We start from the raw sequence: 19879 nt of genomic DNA, 5'->3' as shown, positions 1-19879 counted from the left end.
TTACAAACAAGTTCAGCATATTTTTTTTCTTGATTGACACAGCTAAATGTGACTTTGTGCTCAATAACTAAAAAAATCAGAATTTTTCAGCTAAAAAAGATTTCTAGAGTTTGTTAAATGGGAAGTTCTGACCCTAGAGTAGTTACATCTTCACACAGCAGTAAGCCACTGAGACTGTAAGTGTCCTCCTTTGAATAAGTCCGTGTATTTGAGTTCCTTATTGACTTCACTCCCTTTTGAACATCAAGGTCAATGTTAAATCCTCCTAATTACTCTGGCATTATGTATTATGTCTGAAATATATATTTGCATGTCTGGCTCTAGTAGACAATTGAGCATTGAATTTTAACATTTAAAAAAAAAAAACTATTGTGAGGGCTTGAACCCCTACATTAGGCAAGCGCTCTACCACTGAGCTATACTACCAGCCTCAGCTTTTAGTGCTTGACATTAAACGTAAAAGAAGATTCCTTTAGGGAGACTGTCTCAGTCACTGCTCTGCTGCTGTGAAGGGTTACTGTCTTAGTTAGGGTTTCTATTGCTGTGAAAAAATACCATGGCCACAGCAACTCTTATAAAGGAAAACATTTAATTGTGCTTGCCTTACAGTTCAGAGGTTGAGTCCAGTATCATTATGGTGAGAAACAAGGCAGCATGCAGGCAGACATGGTGCTGGAGAAGTAGCTGAGTTCTACATCTTGACTTGCAGGCAACAGGAAGTGATCTGAGGGACTGGGCATGGCATTGAGCTAATGTGGGACCTCAAAGCCCGCCTCCACAGTGACACACTTCCTCCAACAAGACCACACCTACTCCAACAAGGCCATACCTCCTAATAGTGCCACTCCTATGGGGGCAATTTTCTTTCAAACCACCACAGACACCACGACCAAGGCAACTCTTAGGAAAGAAAGCATTTAATTTTGGGCTTGCCTACAGTTTCAGAGGTTTAGTCCATTATCGTCATGGAAAGGAGCATGGTGGCATGCAGGCAAGTGCTGGAGCTGAGAGTGCTACATCCTAGGCCTGGCATGGGCTTTTAAAAAACCTCAAAGCCCTCCCTCAGTAACATACTTCCTCCAACAAGGCCACACCTACTAATCTTTCTAATGCTTTCAAATGGTTCCACTCCCTGGTGACTGAGCATTAAAATATATGAACCTATGGGGGACATTCTTATTCAGAACACTACAGAGTAGCTATGTTCAGATAAATGGAAAGAAATGAGGAGAGAAGTGTCCTTAAGGAAGTTTTAAGAATGGAAGTTTGATAGTTTCACTGTAAGCCCAGAAAGAGTTGAAAGCCTTAGGTTCTTCAATGTGGAGAACTCTAGAGATCCTTACCACCACCGTTTTCTACAGAGAGATTAGAAGTTGACAGTAAAATCTCAGGGGTGTGGAATGAATGGACACAAGTTTGCTGCCTGCCTTCTTTCCAGATATTTGGCTAGAAAATGGCTAGCAATGATGTGACCCGTGACCAGAGGCAATGGAAAGCAAGATAGGGGCAAAAAGCAATTTGGGTTTGGGTTTGTTTTTTTGTGTTTTTGTTTTTGTTTTTTTGGGGGGGTTGTTTGTTTTTGGGGTTTTTTTTGCATAAGGAACATTTTGAGTATAGTTATGTGAAAAGCTAGCAAAGGGGTACATTGGTGGTACTGTCCAGAAAGAGATGATTCCTCACAGAGAGCAAGTGATGTGATCAGGAGAACAGACAAGGGACCAAGTTTGAACAGGAAGAGATCTACCCCACGAATGGTGCAGAGAACACTAACAGGGAGAGGCAAGCTTGCTCTCTGTCCACTTACTGTTAACAAACTAGAAGGAGGACCTCTGTTCAACATGAGATCTGTGGATGTAGAGGGAAGGGCGAAGGCCGTCAGAGTACCTGATGGGAAGGGAAACGGATGTGCAGAGAATGAACAAAGGTTGCTGAAGGACCAGCTGAAGCTGGAGGGTAGGGATTTTAGTGACTTGAGCCAGGGCTGCAGAACAGACTTGAGTCACAGTTTGTGCTACCTTCTGCCTTCATGTCCCCAAGAAACATCTTAGCTATGTAGCATATTTACTACAGGACAGGGCCACACTTTCTCAGCTTTGGCAAATAGTATGACAAAAAAACACAGACCTAGACACCATGAATGTATCATTGTCCTTCTTAAGACACTAATATTTTGGAGACCTAAACTGAATGGAACTCTCATCTTTTACACGTCCCCCATCCCCCGCCCAGTCTTACTAGTAGGAGCAAGATAACGGTTGGCTCAGGAAGACTGTCACCAGGGTTCAGCTGACAGAGATGCTAATCATTAGCCATGTTTCGGGGCTGCCCATAACTTAAGGCAAAGGTGGCATCCAAAGCTGGGATTGTAATAAGTGAGAGGCAAGCGAGAAAGAGCCAGAGAGAAGGCAGTAGAGTTGGAACAAAGGTTGCATTGAGTTAGGAGTTAGGAACAGAGGGAAACAAAGGAGGAAACATGACATCAAAAACACTTGAGAGAAAAAATAAGGAAAAAGCTACGAGAGAAAAGAAGTGCAATTCACAGAAACATAAATGAAGAGAAACGTCAAAAGTAAAATGAGGAATAAAGCTGGACAGTGGAGACAGGGTGTGGCTCAGCATCAAAGAGCATGCTTAGGAGACTTAATGCCCTGGGTTCAATGACCAGATCTGAAGGAAAAATAAAAGGAGAAGGGAAGTCTCATCCATAGAAGTGAGCCTGGGAACTCAAGCTCTCTCAAGTGCCCTCTGCCCTGAGGGCTCCCCTTAGCAGCAACAGGGGCACTTTATTATTGTTGCTGTTTTACTATTATTAATTATTATTATTTGGTCTTGTTTCAGTATGCTTTACTGAGATTCCATTGCCTTCAAGGTATCACTCTAAGCTATTCCATGAACGTTCCTTCATCCTATCATTGTTATAAATTCTGTGTGATTGTTTGTACAGCTTGTCAACTTGACAAGATATAGAATTATTTGTAAATAAACTCTGGGTATGTCTGTGAGAGACTTTCAAGACTCAGTTGATTGAGGTGGGAAGGCCCACTCTAACTGATGGACTGAAAAAAAGGAAGAAAGTGAGCTACACACCATCATTCTTCCCTGTCTGCTTCCTGGCTGTCCATACAATGTGACCAGCCACCTCAGTCTCTTGCCTCTGTGGCTTCCCTGCCATGCTGGATGGTAACCTAGAACTGTGAGTTAAAATACTCTTTCTTCCTTAAGTTGCCTTTGTCAGAGAATTTTGTCACAACAATAAGAAAACTGTCACTAATCTGAGGTCTCCAACTGTGTCTTGAGTCCTCAGAGCACCTCCAGGTTCCATGATCACTAGAAGAATTCACAGGTCTCAGCACATGGCTCCTGATTTGTTGCTGTAAAAGGATACAAAGCCAAGTTAGCAAAGGAAGAGGGTCAATGAGTGATGTTCCAGGACCCTAAATGCCTCCCAGCAGAATTGCAGGATATATTAAGTCTTCCTGCCACATGCAAAATATCTACCAGGCACTAGAGACTCAGTGGTTATGGCAGTCACCAGGGGTTGGTCACAAAGGCATTCTTTGCCTAGCACATACCAAATTCCAGAAGGAAATCAGGTATTCCTCATAAAACATACTTCTTATTTCTTTGGTATTTAATTTTTTATTAGTATATACAGATTATATAAGTAGTTTCATCAGGACAGGGTCATACATGTGTGTAATGTGTTTTGATCACATTAACTACCCCTTACCATCCCTTGTCCTCCCATTCCCACTGAGCTGATTCCATTCCTTTTCCTAATTTGTACTCCTTCTATTTTCATATCTTTTTTTTTAAAGGACCAAATGAGTTTAATTAGGATTGAACACAAGCACACGGGGCAGGAGGTTGTTTATAAGAGTATGGGCACCTTATCAGTGGCGATACCACTAATGAAAATGTCCCATCCCAGCAACTACCCATTACTCTCAGGGGTGGGAAGGGTCTCATGATCCCTCTTCCTGCCATAACAGGATGTTGGTAGGCCAAATCTTGTGTTGTTCCTTTGCAAGTAACCACTGCTGCTATGAGTTGAAGAGCGAGTGTGCATGCCATGCCCAAAAGTAGGTGTTCTGTGCCACTTACTCTTTCCTCTGGCTCTTATATGCTTCCTCTGCTTTGCCTGTGTCTTGCAAGCTGCAAGAATATATTGTAGAGATTCAGTTGTGTGTTAAAACTATACCTAGAAATTTCAAGGAGGAAGCCATTTATCATGGAATATTTGGTGTTATTTAGCTTTTAATATTTCAGCTGTCTTCTGCTATGAAATTCTTGTGGGCCCACATACTACTAGACCATATTGGCAAACAGTGTAAGCTTCTCAGACACTGATCCTCTAGGTAACTAACTGTAGCTGGAGAGTTTTCTCTCTGGGTCCTGCCAAGCCCCGGCAGTCTAACAGCCTACTTATAAAATACACACACAGGTGCTTATATTATTTAAACTGTTTGGCCTAATGGCTCAGGCTTCTTGTTAATGGTTCTTATGTCTTAAATTTCTATAAAACTATACCTTGCCATGTGGCTCATGGCTTACCGGCATCTTCACATGCTGCTTGTCATGGCAGCAGCTGGCAGTATCTCTCTGACTCAGCCTTCCACTTCCAAGAATTCTTCTCCTCGTTGTCCTGCCTATACTTCCTCCTGCCTGGCTACTGGCCAATAAGTGTTTTATTTATTAACCAATCAGAGCAACACACTTAACATACAGAACATCCCACAGCACTTCCCCTTTTCTTTTTTTTTCAAAAAGGAAGGTTTTAACTTTTACATAGTAAAATTACAGATAACAAAACAATTATCAAGCAAGAAATACAGTTATAATATCTAGTCTATTTATAATAACTAGTCTGTTCATATTTGGCAAAATTAAAGAAGATAACCTATCTATATTTATCATAACTAAGGAAAATTATAACTATCTAGTCTTCAACTACATCAAAGACCCCAGAAGGATATACTATTACCTGAGAAATTGGGAGAAGGATGCAAGCAACTTTCGGGAGTCTTTCAAGAGTAGACAGAGACAGCTGGCAGCCTGGACAGTCATCCGAAGTTCTTCTGCAAAGTTGGGGCATCTGTCTTCAGCCCATAGGGCTAGAGTCTCTCGGTCACCTTTCTCATTGTCCTGTGGAATGTATGGCAGTTTCCTCTGCGAAGCAGGAACCTGAAGGACCGTTTTGCCAAGCAAAGTTCAGTGGTAACCTTCCTATGGGTCCTGCATGTCCAGACAATCAATCAGTCCAGGCAAGAACAGTTTCTTGCCCAAATGGCTATTTTTGCCAAGGTGAAGATAAACTCCATATAGAGTGTCTTCAATGCCCATCCTCCTCTCTTAAGTAAATCCGGTGCTGCCAGAAGCAGACATGTCTCACTGTCCAGAAAGTCTAAATTTTTAAAATATTTTAAATGCCATATTTTGCAGGTTTTTGAAGTGTTTGAAGATTATCTATCTATCTGAAATATATCTATGTATACCTAGAAGACTTAACTAACATGGCTACAAATATGATTATCATAGATGACTAATTATTAATCTATTTTTAATTATCCATTATAATTTTAAATGAGTTACATAAACATAATACCTCAAACAAGAGTAGAAATATATATACAGTATAACAAAATTAACTTTGAATTTGTATCAATAAACTAAAATCCATAGCAATGTAAAACATTTTAAACAAGTTGCTCTTTAAAAGTAAGTTCATTAATCTATCCTTTTATCCTATCATATCTATACTATATCCTCTTTTCTTCTTTAGAAAGAGTTCACATTTATAATCAACATGATTTAAATAAAAATATTGGTTTTTCTCTGTCCCACACCAGAGGGCTCTTCTGATATGGGACACAAGAATCTTTCAACCTTTTTTCTTTTTTTTAATATACTTGGGTTTAGAGAAGGAGTGAGCCAATTCCATCTCCAAAGCCAGCTTGGTATATTAGGAATTTGGCATAGCTTCTTTTACTACTTCCTGCTGGAGGGGGGGGACACTGTATCTTATGGGGACACAAAGAAAATTTTAGTATTATGGAGTAGTCTGTGGGGGTGTATCGTCTGAGCCAGTTGCCTTGAAATGGTTCTGGATGTTGGATCATCTGGGCCATGGTGTCAATGGAGACCTTTTAGGGAGTCTTGGCTGGTTAAACCTGATGTATCTTAATTTGGAACAACTCCATAGCCTCTGGCTTTCTGTGGAAACAAAAGCAGAGCCTCCTTTCCAAAGCAACATATCCTTAGATGCAAATTTTAAAGTCAAGGTACCTTTAAAATATCCATATTGGTTTAGCTCAACAGCTTTTATGATCAAATATTTTTTTGCAGTTAAAAATCCCAAAGACAGCATAATCCAGATTCTCTGTGTGATATCCATCTTTACGTGGCTTATATTTTATATTACCTTTACTGTTTCTTTAAAGACTTTTTTTAAAAAAACTTTTTATTTTTTTAATATAACTGTCTATATTCCTTTCTTTTTTCTTCCAAGCCTATGTACATTTTTACACATATTGTAAACTGTTTAGAGGTTTATTTCATTTGAATCTGACTTATTGTGAATCTATCATTTTAAACTGCAGCAATTGTAAGACTGAAATGGCTGCTGTGGCTGCTGGCTCTGTACTCCTCAGCTTCCCAACATGGCGGTAGTATGTTTTCCGCCAGCTCTGGGAGCCATCAACTCTTAGAAACAGTGGGTCTATGCTTTTATCAAAGCAGTGTGTAGCCCAGAAACCTCTTTTTTTTTTTTTTTTTTTTTTTTTTTTGTACTAGCAAAAACTAAATCCACCATGCAGCATAATGTGCCACTTATAGACATCTCATTCCCACCATACTGCCGGTCAAACGTGCACGCCAGGAACCCGCCAACTTGAGAGAGACAACTAGGAAGATGTTTTTAGCTCTGTTTTAGAATTTTTTTCCTCAGGTTTTAGGTGGAAACTCTTGCCCCATGTTGGGCGCCATTTGTAGCTGGAGAGTTTTCTCTCCATGTTCTGCCAAGCCCCAGCAGTCCGACAGCCCACTTATAAAATAAACACACAGATGCTTATATTATTTAAACTGTTTGGCCTTATGGCCCAGACTTCTTGTTAACGGTTCTTATGTCTTAAATTAACCCATTTCTATAAATCTATACCTTTCCATGTGGCTCGTGGCCTACCAGCATCTTCACATGCTGCTTGTCATGGCAGCAGCTGGCAGTATCTCTCTGACTCAGCCTTCCACTTCCCAGAATTCTTCTCCTCCTTGTCCCGCCTATACTTCCTCCTGCCTGGCTACTGGCCAATAAGTGTTTTATTTATTAACCAATCAGAACAACACATTTGACATACAGAACATCCCACAGCAACTAACTCCCCTGCAGAGCCTAGGAGACAAGCAGGGTGTAGATGCACAGCTTTGCTTCTTGTGCAAATAAAGGTCAGACCATCCCTTGACTTTAGGCCTAGTGGCATTCCAGAGCCATTGACTGAGGACATTAGGACTTTTTGCACAACCAGGTGCAGTAAGAACTGGAGCAGAATTCCAGAGGCAAGAAGAGAGTCAAGTGGTGAGGAGAGGAAGAACAAGGCAGTTTTTCTGTACATGGTTGGCAGAGCTGCATGGCCCGAGAGAGGAAAGAAGGGCAGAGGTTCTGTAGATGGTAAGACAGATCTCCTGTAGAATTTTCTCAGAGCCAGGAGTAAGGAGCAAGAAAAGAAAGAAGCAGGATGAGGGAACAGAGGACAAAGAGGAGATCAAAAACATAGGAGTTTACTAAAACTATGAGGACAGGAAAAATGGGCACAGAGAGGAGATGAATGTTAGGATGGAGCTGAAGCTGTACAGATAGAATTTTGTCATAGAGGAATAAAGTTAACAGACAAAGAGCATGGTGTACATAGATTCTTTCCCCCCAGATAATGCCACGCCAGATGTAGTGTCTTCCCCAGGACTCTGGGAGGAATTTTCTCAGGGCAGGGACTTGGGAAAATTCCATTACCTGTGATGGTCCCTGAAACTTGAAGTGAGTGATATACGTGTCCCATTTATGGCTGAGCATCTGGCTATCCCATTGACCAGTTTTGAGCTTCTGCAGTTACTACTGCCCACTACAAAAAAGGAGCTTCCCTGACCAAAGCTAACAGCAACTCTAATCTATAGCCATAAACATAGTTATGTAGAAAGCAATTTGACAAGCATATCATGTCCATTTAGCAAAGGAGACTTCTCACTGATGCATATAACCTCTTCAGATGCATACTTTTGCCTAGATTTACCGTGACAGACGTCAGATCCTTCTTGTGGAATGAGTCTTAATCCAACTAGAAAGTATTTGGTTACCTCCATAACAGAGTTGGTCCTGTTGCATCCATGGGCACATCTTACCTAGCCAGTTGATAGTTTTGTACATGGGATCTGCAGCTGAGTAAGACTGTCAATAACGATACCCCCTTAGTAGTGTCTGGCATTACATGAGTTAGCACAGAGGAAGTTTCTAGCCTAGATCCAGTTTGATTTCTCTCTGTCTTGCATCCAGGAAGTGTGGTTCTTTTAGTAATTGGATCTAGTCATCTACTTCTGATGAGGAACCAATAGCAGTGGCAATTGCCTGGATTGTTTTTGGGGTCTGCAGGAGTCTCTTTAACTAATAATTTATAGGGAGATATCCCATCCTTTGTGCTGAGATGTACATTTACTAGCCCATGGCTTCTGGGGGAAGCTTTATCCAACCATATAGGGTGCTTCCACTTAAATTCTTTTAAAATTTTACTTCAAAAATTAGTTTACAAAGCATCAGGTGTCCCTATGGCATTTTGGTTGCTTGTCCCCTCTACCCCCTTGTCTCCTCACCCCTACATAGACCTTTCCACCCCCGGTATTCCCCCTTCCACTTTTGGGTCACATTCATTCTACTATATCCTTGTCACTAAAGCCCCTTTCCTCCCTCTCACAAGCCCTCTCGAGAGTCCTAGAATATATATTTATATTTATATTTTATTTATATTTATATTTATATTATTTATATTTATATTTATATTTATATTTATATATATTCTCAGTTGTGCACATATATGAAAGTCAGCTAGGCTCCACTTAAGAAAGAGGGCAGACTATGTTCGTCTTTCCGGTTACCTCATTTAATATTGTATTTTTCAGATCCATCTATTTTCCTTCACATGTTGAAACCTCATTTTTCTTTACCTCTGAGTAAAATTCCAGCGGTTACTTGTGCTACTTTCATTATCGACTCATCAGCCAATGGATGACCAACTAGGCTGACTCCATTTCCTTGCTATTGTGAACAGAACAGCAGCAATAAAAACAAAACATTTTTTCACAAATAATTTAGATATAGTGGAGCATTTGTTATCACTTAGGGAAAATTTTACATTAATTCAGATTCCCAGACACGAGCCAAGAGTCAGCATTGAAGACAGCTTCTGTAGTTACTGTAGCCCAGGCTACTGTGTTAATTCTGTCCTGCATACTTACACTGTTGGTCATAACAGAGTTACTTTCAATACCTCCTGAAAGCACTGGCTGCTAACTAAATTGTGATATATTTGTGTATTCATATTAGGTTGCCTATGTGTTCATTTTCTACTAGAGAGCTACAAGAATAAGGCTGTTATTTCTTAAAGCAGTGTTCCTCACACCTCAACTGGGGTTTCCCTTAAAGGCGCTTACAGATATGGGTGTATGGGGTGGGGGAGAAAACAAACCAATATCCTTAGAGTATTCATGGGGATAAGTCCATTGTGGGTGGCCATAACTATCAGAATTGACAAGGGCATGACCTTTGCTTTCCAAGGCAATATTGTTGCTGAAATTCCTGGTCTGGTCACTGGTATTCAGTCTCTTGAGACCTTGCTTGCAGCTATATGAAGAACAAGAGTGAGGGATGGTCTGTGTCTGCTCATTCTTTCCCCTTTTTCTTAGTAAGAATGAACAATGTGCTGGTGAGTCTTCCCTGTGTTCCTCCACACTCTCAGAAAGCACTGGATTACGTATATCCCAAGGGGGAAATCATATTCTTTTAGAAGAACAACCATCCGTGCAAACTTGGAGAAACCCTGGAGGACTCGTGAATGGGAATGGACTCCTGAACTGGAAATCAGTTCTTTCTTAATGTCTTCTATTACTATTGCTCTAGCAGTTGAATGGAGTAATGTTTTCATCTTATGTAATATGAAGGGACAATTCAACTTCCAGTGAGTAAAGAGAATTTCCCTAGAGCTACATAAGACAGGGCTAAGTGGTTATATAAATACACATGAAAACGAAAAAATTTTAAAGAGAGACTAAACATTCTATGGGACATGTCACCCTCAGGGAAATTAACAGCAGGGTCAACAGGCACATTACAGGGGGAGCTTAGACAGTTTTATGGCTACACTGCAGAAGAAGAAATGACTTACATAGACATTTGTCATGACCCACTCTAAGAAAGTAAAAGCAATATGTTTTGTCTCAGAGTGCCAGGGCATATAGGAAGAAATGCAGCCATGAATGGCCATGGGGCATGTTCTTTGAGGCCAAAGCAAACAATGTATCAGTAAAGGATCCTGCAAGAATCAGGTAGCATTCTCAGAAGGATGGACTGAAAAGGATTGAACTAAGCTTTTAGTTAGAGGTGTAGACAGATGCAGAGAAATCTCAAAAGATGGGGAGCCACCCAGAGACCAACAGCAAGGTGAAGCTCGTGCCACTTTAATCCTGAAGACAGCAAAATATGGAAGCGGTGTTAGTGGAACCAGCAAAAACTATAGACCTGCAAAAGGAAGCAATCAGTAGGGTCTAGAGCTATACACAGACAGGGCCAGGATCATGAGAAAACAGAAGAAATGGGGGCAGAGGTTTTGACAAGTAACCCTATTCCTTGCTCTCCTTCTTCCCCCTAGCCTCAGAGCACCTTCACACGCAGAGGCATTCTAGAGTCTTTGAAGAGTCCCCCAGAATAAGCTTTTACAGTTATGTGTTTCTGGAAATGTGGTACACGTAAGGCATGTTTGCCTTAAACTGGAATTGGGGCTAAGGATATAGCAGAGTTTGTAGAATGCTTGCCTCTCACAGAATGAATATAACCCAGGAGGGTCACAGGCTCCTGTAATCCCAGGACTCCGGAGGTGTTGGAACAAGGGTCAGAAGCTCATGCTTACACTTGGCCAAAGAGTGAATTTGAAGCTAGCCTGTGCTACTTGAGACTGACTCCCCTACTGTCACCCTGTCAGGCGACATTTACTGTATGGAAGAATTCTATGACTCTAGCTAATGGGATATTGAGTTGGGGTTCAGTGGGCTACCTGTGGATGGTTTACAATTAACACAGTGTGGGGACAGCCTGCAGGAATGCCCCTCCCCCAGTTCATAGCCCTGACTGATCACAAGTTCAGGTGCCGAGCCAGGGTCCAGAGTGGTGTAAAGGTGGGCTGTGGCTGTGGAGGAGAATAAGTCCTCATAGAAATTAAGCCTGAGGCCAGTCTCTGTGAATTTTTCCAATCATCAGTGGTGCCTGGACAAATGTCCAAGTTATCTCTTGACAAACATATGCTGAAAATAAATATAATTTGGGGCTTGCAATTCTAATAGCAGTGTACCTCTCTCTCTCTCTCTCTCTCTCTCTCTCTCTCTCTCTCTCTCTCTCCTCTCTCTCCTCTCTCTCTCTCTTTCTCTTTCTCTCTCTCTCTCTGTGTCTTTCTCATGGGAATTGTATAAAGTGAAAGAATTGTATAGAATTCTTGTGCCAGAGGGACATAAACCAATATTAGCATTACCCATATGTAATTTATGACAAATATACCTTGTAATGCATTTTGTAGGCCACAGGTAAAAAAAATAACATACATAAGTATATTCTAAAATATGCAATAATTGCTGATATTTAAGAGACTGTGGTATACATCTGACAAGCTAAACATTTTATAAATTCTGTGTGTGTGTGTGTGTGTGTGTGTGTGTGTGTGTGTGTTCCTGTCTGTCTGTCTGTCTCTGTATCTGTGTGGGAGTGTTTATACACCTATGTGTGTATGCAGAGGCCAAAGGTCAGCGTTGGGTGTTGTTCTTCACGAGCTGTCCATCTTGGTTTTTTGGAGACAGGGTCTCTAGCTAATCACACTGGACTGGCTGGCTGGTGAACCCCAGGGACCTTCCTGTCTTTGTCCCCAGTGCTAAAATTACAAGCACCATACTTGGCTTTTTACATAGCTTCTGGGGATCAAACTCAGGTCCCAATGTTTACAGAGCAAGTGCAAACCTAATGTTTACACTTTACTGACTGAGTCATTGCCCCAGGACCAACCTCTTAGGCTGTGGGTTGCAACCCCATATGGGTAGCATAACCAAATGAAAAATCATGAAAATTTGTTAACAACAACAACAAAAGGTTTTTGAATGTGCAATGACTAAGACCTAATTTAAAATCAAATGCATAGTGAATGAGGGGTGTTTCTGGCAGTGCTTACCTACATCGCCTCATATAGCTTCATGGCAGCCTTGGCTCTGCATCCAACACACACATTTCATACCGCGTCTGCCGTCACGCTAAACGATGTCAGAAAATGCAGCTGGAACACCCCGACTCAAATTTAAGGCAACTGAGTGTCATGAACTGCAGTGTTTTTATTGTGCAAACAAAGTTTTCTGCTCCTATACAAGCATGCGATTTGATTATGGGAAACAAAGACCTTAATATTTTTCAACTGTAATTCCTCAGCATATATGCATCAAATTAGCATATCCTTGGGTTTCTTTGTGTTAGAATATTGATTTTAAAAGCTGCCTCTTGAGTTCCTCACTTATTTCATTTTTTAAAAAGGGCTGGAGTGGAGAAATGGCACAATGGTCAGGAACACTGGTTGCTCTTTTGCAGGACCCAGATTCCATTCCCATCGCTCGGTGGCTGGAACTTCTATCTAAGAAGATCCAATATCCTTTTCTGGCCTCCTCCAGCACCAAGCATGCATGTGGTGTGCAGACAGGCATACATGTAAACAAAACACCCATACACATAAAATAATAATTAAAAATCATTTAGGCTGAAGATTCAAGCCAGAATATTTAAATAGCCCTAAATGTATTTCTGTCATGTTGAACTACATATTTGTGTGAAGCAGCATTCTTAGCATTGACAATTATAAAATCAAATATCTATCAACTCTAAATAATGTTGAAGATGCTGTGCCTCACAGCTTTAAAATTCAACCAAGATTTAATTCTTTATGTAAAAATAAATAGTGCATGTCATTATCACACAAATTTGTTTTGTCTTTAATAAATAGTAATATATGCATAGTAAGTATCTATACATATATAAAAGAATTATTTTATGATAGATTTTCTTTCCAAGATAGATTTCTTGTAGACAAATTTTTAAACAGTCTTATTAAATAAGAAACACAGAGCCAAATACAGAAGTAATAGCCAAAGAGATCAGAGCTAATAGCCACAATTAGCCTTAGCTTACCAACCAGCAGTTGCTTCCACAACTAGCCTTAGCTTCCCATCAGCAGTAGTTTCCACAGAGAGAGCTTCTTCCTGCCTAACCTGTGCTTTTATTGCCTTACTGTTCTGCCTTCTCATTGGCTCTAAGCCCAGCCACATGACTTCCTCGTCACTGCTGTCTATACAGACCTCCAGGTCTCTATGGTTGGTACTAGGATTAAAAGCTCATGGGACCACGCTTGGCTGTGTCCTTCACCACACAAAGACTCTGCCTGCCATGTGATCGGGATTAAGGGCATGTGCCACCACTGCCTGACTTCTGTTTATGGTTCGCTATGACCTCTGATCTCCAGGCAAACTTTATTAACATACAAATAAAATATCACATTTCAGCACAAATAAAGTATCAGCACAATTTTACCTTTTTTTTTTAAATCATCAAACAGTGGATTGTTTGCTCTGTATGCCTGTTTTACACCCATATACTCAGGTCCTGTAAAATCTTTCTGAGTGAAAGTTTTGTTTTATTTTTTGGATGGCCCTCACTCCCTAGTCACACTTGTTAAGCCAGGTCTTGGGCACTGACCTCTACTGCTCCTCCCATGACCTACTTTTGGAAACAGGGTCTATTTATGTAGCCCAGGCTGAGTAGGGACTTGAAATCCTCCAGCCTCAGTTTTCCCAGTTGCTGGGATCCCAGGCATATGCACCACACCCAGCTAAGTCAGATGGACTGCATGGCAGTTTAAGAAGCCCCTGTTAGAGATACAAACTTCCAGTAACAACTATCCTTAGGCTGGTTTTCTTCTCTTTTACATAATATTTTTATTGATTATTTGGAAATTTCACACAAGGCACCCTGATGACATTCACTTTGCAGTCCTCCCAGGTCCACCCCCCAACACACACACCCCTGTGACCTCCCCCAAAACAAAAGAAGAAGAATGAAAAAAAGGAGAAGAAAAGAAAAATGCCAAGTCTACTTTGTGTTGCCTGTATACCAACTAGCGTATGGTCAAACTCCCCGTGGCCAGCACTATAAAGAAAACTGAGTTCTCCCTCACCCCCAACCCCGCCAGAAGCCATCAACTATGAAGAGCTACACTTCAGCATCTGTATGACAATTTTTAAGAGATTTTTTGGGGGGGAAGTAGGGAAAGGTTGTCACAGAAGACATTCTCCCATTCTCAACTGTGAGTCTGTAGTCATCAACACCAAGCTTCTTTGCCCTTTCTAGTCAGTGGCGGCACGGATCATCGACTTCCACATGGTTTCTGGCTACAGCATGAGCCACGGACATCAACATGGCTTCAGGTGGCTCCACAGACCATAAACATCCACCATCCACACACCCTTTAGTGGTAACACCAGCCAGGGACATCCACACATACCTCACACCCCACATCTCCCCCAACACCCCCACAGACCATAGAGACCAACATGGCCCTCCATGGCAGCAGGGGCATCCACATAGCCTCAGGCAGAAGCACAGATTGGACATCCCCATGGACTTTGGTGGTAACACGGGCCATGGGGATCAACACAGCCCCTGACTACAGAAGAGTCACACACACTGACATGGCCTGAATCAGCCTCGGGGATATCAGCATGGCCTCTGGCAGCAACACGGACCAAAGACTCTATCTAACATGACTCATTATTAAGACCAAAATCTGAAAGAAGAGAGGAATACCGCTTCAAAAGAATAATCAAAGAAGTTTTTTTTTTCTTCCTCAGAATAAAAGCTCCAGGGATAGAGCAGAAGTCGATAGCTGAGCCCCAGAGCAGTGTCTAGATGCACCATAGGGTTGGAAGTACAACAGAGTTGATTTAGTTCTATGCCTCTGTGTTAGAAGACTAAGTTTATATTTGCTTTCTGGGTTTAACTCTATGAAAACTGAGTCAGTCAAGAGTTAAATATCTTGGCTTTACTCCCTTCAGATTCTGAGATATCTGCCAGAAAGCATCCATTTTGCAGCCAGAAATGGCTAGCTTAACACCCTAGTACTGCTATTTATTTTTTCTAGGAGATGTTGAAAAGCTGTAAGAAGCCGGGCGGGGGTGGCATACGCCTTTAATCCCAACACTTGGGAGGCAGAGTAAGGTGGATCTCTGTGAGTTCAAGGCCTGCCTGGGCTACAGAGTGAGTTCCAGGAAAGGCGCAAAGCTACACAGAGAAACCCTGTCTCGAAAAACAAAAAAAACAAACAAACAAACAAAAAAACAAAACAAAACAAAAAAAAAGCTGTAAGAGCCCTTTGAACATCAGTTTCTTCAGCTCTGAAATGGGATGCTGTTGACTTCATTGGATTGTGGGTGTTAATGCAGGCATTAAATTTAAAACTCCTAGCCTACTGCTACATATAACAGGCATGAACTAGCAGCTCTGTTTGAAAATGAAAATAAAATCCAAGCATGTTTTCTGGAGGAAAGTGCTGCACAAACACAAATCAGACATTCCAGTTCCAACATCACCTAGCTAATATGTTTTATGAAGCAATCAGATGTAATTAAAAAAATTTTTTTTGAACTCACCCCAAACCTCTCCAGCCCTCATGCTTCTAAAAGTGGAACCCAAGGAGGAGGGGAAGTCCTCATCTGCACACCGCACTCTTTGAATATGAAATTTAAATAAAAGCCTTCTCAGTGTGTTTAGATAGGACCCCATGGCTTTGGGGCAGATAAATCTGCTTCAATTAGAATCTAATCCTACTCACTTGTACTCGCACTGCTTTCCCTAAAACCAGCGAGAAAGAAAAACAATAGTCTGTTTAATTAAATTATGCTAAAGCCCGAATTCAATCCAACTGTGTATTAAAAAGTGAGACTATGAATACGGAATGAAATGCTCTGCACAGAACTCCACGACCTGCTCCCCAACCCCTTCACATTTCAGGGATGTACCTTCCTCATTCATACCTTGTGTTTTAAGGCAAATTCAGCAGCTCTAGCCAGACACCAAACATAATTCTATTGTCCCCTCATCTTCCTTCCTTCAGTTTGCTGTCCCTGGCTTCTGGTAGAACCCTATCATGCCATCTCAGGTGGCCATTTCCCTCCTGTTGCTCATGGTGGTCATCTATTTCTTGGGCAGGATCGTGGGCTACGAGAGCCCTGCCTTTCCCTTCTCCCTGCTCTCTTTCCTTTACCAACTGTCCTTCAGAAGGGGCCTGAAACTTCCTGGGTCCTCATGCTGAGAAACACAGAAAAACTGCAGGTTTTGCTTGCTCAGATAATAAAAAATATATGCATGAACATCAAAGCTAATGGTGCCTGTTATTTGGGAGCATTTAGTGACCCACCAAGAGTCAGAACTGCAATCCATTTCTTCAATAAATCAATGTAATATTACCCTATGTGACATGGTAATGACCTGCTGCTTATAAATGAAAAGGAGGAGAAATTAAAGGCAAGATTAGGCATTACAGCAGTCACAGGCAACAGTAGGGTTACTCCAGGAGGTTCTCTCTTTTGTTTTGATTTTGATGTTTTGAGACAGTGTCTTACTTCATAGCTTGGGCTGTCCTTCTACTTACTATGTAGTCCAGGCTAGCCTTGAGTTCAAGGCAATTCTTCCACCTCAGTCTCCCAAGCACTGGGATTGCAGACATGAAGTGCCATGTCCCAGGCTCTGGAGTTTTTAATTATAATGAGGCCCAACTAGATCTGGTGGCATAGGCCTGCAATCCAAGTTACTGGAGAGGGTGAGGCAGGAAGATGGAAAGGTCAAGGTCTTTCTGAGCTCCAGACTACGTTTAAATCATCTTAGGCAACTTAATGAAACTGTCTAAAATTAAAAAATAAAATAAAATAAAAAAAGAAAGAAAGAAAAATAAAAGGTGGGTGATGCGTGGTAGAGTGCCTGCCTGATATGAGGCCTTTGCTTTAATTCCAAATACTGCAAAGATGAGCATGTAAAAATAAGTAGTGAATAAATAAACAATGAGCCCCTAGCCCCACTTCACTTTATTTATCTGGTATTGGGCTCATAATGTATAACATAACAGGAAATTTATCATCTTTGTTGCTGTTGAGTACACACCTCAGTATCCTTGTGGTGGTTTGAGTGAGCCTAACCCTTACGACTCATGTTTGTGCATTTGGTCTCCAGTTGATAGAACAATTTGGGAAGGATTAGGAGGTGTGGCCTTGTTGGAGGAGGTGTGTCACTGGGGGTGGGCTTAGAGTTTTCAAAACCCCAAGCCATTCCCAGTGTGCCTTACTCTCTGTATCCTGCTTCTGAATCCAGATGTGAGCTCTCAGGTGTTCCTGCCATACCTTTGCTCTGTCATCATGGACTCTGACCCTCTGAAACTGTGAGCTCAATTCAACACTTTCTTCTGTAAGTTCCTTGGTCAGGGTGTTTTGTCACAGCAAAAGAAAAGTAGCCAAGGCAGTCATATTCTCACGTTGTTGAAAATGATCTATCTAACACTTTGTCTCCCAAACCTAAAATTCTGCTCACCTTAAACAAGAACTCCCTATCTTCTCACCACCCAGGCTCTCATCATCACTTATGTTCCATAATTTTTTGTGGTTTTGGCTGGTTTGATAGTCATGTGAGTGAAATCATAGCATTTGTCTTTTTGTGACTAGATCACTTAATTTATCATAATATCCCCTAACTTCATGTTGTAGATGTAACAAGATTTCCTTCCTGTCTCCAGCTGAACCATGCCCCATCATGTGTACAGTAGATACCCCATCTTGCTCATTCATTAGTTAACAGATGCTGGGTTATTTCCATCTCTGGGCTATTGTGCATAGTGTTGCTGAGAATGTAGATGCATATTTTTTCTGAAGATAATTTGTCTAGATAGTCAAGGATTTATTTCTGGGCTTTCTATTCTATTGTAGTGGTGGGTGTTTTTGTGTGGGGAGTCATTGTGAGTGTATACCTGTATGTACATATTTATGTTCATGTGTGAATGCATGTGAAGGATAGAGGTTAAGACTGTATGTCTTCCTCAATCACTATACCATTTTTTTTGAGACAGTGTTGCTCACTGAACCTGGAGTTTGCCAACTCAGCTAAGCCTGGATGACCACAAGCCTCTGGGATCTTTCTCACTCTGCCCCCCCCCCCCCCCCCCCGCCCTGCACTGAGATTATAGGCAGGCACTCGATGCCATGCCAGCTTCTTTATGTGGGTTCTGGAGATTGAATTTAGTTCTTCATACTTGAATGGCAAGCACGTTACTGATGAAGCCATCTCCCAGTCCCTATATATCTGTCTTTATACAAATATCACAGTTTTGGTAACTGTTGTTTCATAATATTTTTCTTAATAAGGAAATGTGAACTTTTCAAATTTGTTCTTTTTTCCCCCAAAATTATTTTGATTATTTGGGGGTTCCTTAGACTCTCTATGAATTTTATTATAGTATAAAATTTCTATTTCCATCAAACATGCCACTGGAATTGTGAAAGGGATTGCATTGGTGCTCTAGATCACTCTGGGTAATGGGGACATTTTAACAGCTTTGTCCTCTCATTCACGAACATAGGATGCCTTTCCATTCATTAGTGTCTTCTTTAATTTCTTTTATCAATGTTCCATTGGTTTTGGTGTATATTTGTATGTCTTTGGTATGATATTCTAAAGTACACAGTATATAGAAATAATAGTAATGAGTCCATAGGTTTAGGAGATCTGTGGGCCTCTGTCTCCCGAGTGCTGGAATTAGAGGTGTGCACCACCACCATATATAGAAATGTATTTTGTATTTAATTTTGGTGTTGATTCTTGTAACTGATAAATTTATTTATTTGTTATAGCAGATTGTTTTTTGTGTGTGATTCTAGGTATAAAATCATGTCATCTGTAAACAGATAATTTTCCTTTTTCCATACCAATTGTATGTCTTTTACTTCTTTTTATTTTTTGAATTTTTCTGCTTAAGACTGAAGCACTGCATTCAGCAGAAGTGGTGAGAGGCAGCTGACCTTGCCTTGCTCCCAACCTTAGGGAAAATGAGTATTTTTTGTTTAAGTTTTCTGGTTGATTCTACTTTGTAGCCACTGGATTGGGGTATTATTTCCTCAGTGAAGAAATGTATAGGAGAGCTGTCCTGAAAGGAACCTTGGACCCTGATTGGAAGCTTGTGGGAGCCCACAGAGGTTTCCTAGCGAGAGCTAAGCTTGTTTTACCAGGGCTGCATAAGAAGATGATTGAACCATAGGCCTGGATACCAGATGTTTGGAAGGGTTTACACTTGGCTGTATCTAGCAGGGGGAGGTCTTTTGCCTCGCCCCTTGACATTGTTATAAGAAGCCTTTTTGAATAAAGTTCTAGGCTGGTGGACAAAGATCCAGGCTCTCTGGAGGCTATCCTCTGTTTCTCTCCCCTCTATATTTCTATCTAAATCTCTTATCCCTCACTCCTCAATAGTATCTTGGGGGGAAAGGTGGGGGCAGGACCCTCACAGAAGCTATA

This window comes from Peromyscus leucopus, chromosome 6, assembly GCF_004664715.2.
Source record: "Peromyscus leucopus breed LL Stock chromosome 6, UCI_PerLeu_2.1, whole genome shotgun sequence".
NCBI lineage: Eukaryota > Metazoa > Chordata > Mammalia > Rodentia > Cricetidae > Peromyscus > Peromyscus leucopus.
The sequence above is the reverse complement of the archived record's forward strand: the minus strand, read 5'-3'. Positions refer to the sequence as shown.